Source organism: Enhydra lutris, unplaced genomic scaffold (genome assembly GCF_002288905.1).
Source record: "Enhydra lutris kenyoni isolate GAN:26980312 unplaced genomic scaffold, ASM228890v2 scaffoldscaffold150, whole genome shotgun sequence".
Lineage (NCBI taxonomy): Eukaryota > Metazoa > Chordata > Mammalia > Carnivora > Mustelidae > Enhydra > Enhydra lutris.
Genome location: NW_019154234.1, coordinates 261,330 through 262,598, shown reverse-complemented (window position 1 = coordinate 262,598; position 1,269 = coordinate 261,330). Strand labels below are relative to the sequence as shown.

Genomic DNA, 1,269 nt, shown 5'->3' with positions numbered 1-1,269 from the left:
GTCATATTGTTCAATGCATAAAAAACATTTGACAAAAACGCAAAAGCCATTCATGAGAAAAGCTGTCAGCAAAGTAGGAATACTGGGGAAATTCCTCAGCTTAATAAAGAACATCTACTAAAAACGTACATATAACATCACACTTCTTAGGGATTAACCAGATGCTTTTCTGCTAACATCAGGAATAAGGACAGGATGTCCCTTCTCACCAATCCTATTCAACAGCAATGTCCTAGCTAATGTAAGAAGATAACACAAGATAAGAAAATGTATACAGATTGGGGCACTTCTGGTGTCCTTTCTCCTATGAGGACCTTGGGCCCCGGATCCACATGTGAAGGGTGCAATCTCTAAACTGGAGTGGGGTAGAAGCAGGCCAGCCCCCCTTCTTGCCTTTAGGGCCACTGGCCTCAGGATCAGACCGTGGCCCAGAACTTGAAAGACATAGAGGGACATGGGCAAGGTGTTAAAGTTGCTGCTGGGGGCCAGCGCCATGGCCTACAGCACTCATGAGTCTGTTTCACCACAGAAAGTGGGCACAGAGCCATTTTCTCTAATCAGATGAGGGCCTTAACTTCAGGACCCCCTTGTTCCAGTACCCCATCATCTAGGACATTCAGGCTAGACCCTAAAAAATGTCCTCTCCCACAGGCACGAAAGACCTGCAGATGGTAAGCATCTTCCTGTGAGTGCTGTCTCAACCCAATGTCATGGAGCTTCCCAGCATGTACCAGTGCCTAGGGCTAGACTAGGAGGAGTGAGGACTGCCATAAGCTGTCAAGGAGGTGCTCGAGGGTGGTGTGGCCAAGTTCAATACCTCGCACCCAATTATCCAGTGAGCCCAGACATCCTTGTTGATCTCATGGGCGCTGACAGAGAGGGCTGAGGAATTCGGCCTTATCCTGGATGATGTAGTCATCACAGAGCTGAGCTTTAGCTGAGAGAGTACACAGCTGCTATGGAAGCCAAACAAGTAGCTCAGCAGGAGGCCCCTGGAGCATATTTTCAGGTGGAAAAGCAAAGCAGGAACAGCAGCAGAATGCTGTGTAGGCTGAAGGTGAGGCTGAGGCCACCAGGATGCTTGGAGAAGCCCTGAGCAAGAACCCTGGCTACATTGGACTGGGCAAGATCCAGGAAGCCCAGAACATCTCCAGGAAGACTGCCACATCACAGAATTGTATCTATCTCACTGCTGAAAACCGTGTGCTCAATGTACAGGATGAAATTTTTGCTTTGAAAACTGACAGCCTTATCAAGGGTAAGAAATGA

The 1,269-nt window shown here is 48.2% G+C and overlaps 1 pseudogene; it reads left to right on the top strand.

The window, feature by feature from the left end:
* Positions 1-454: 454 nt before the first annotated feature.
* Positions 455-1,269, top strand: LOC111140076 (annotated as a pseudogene).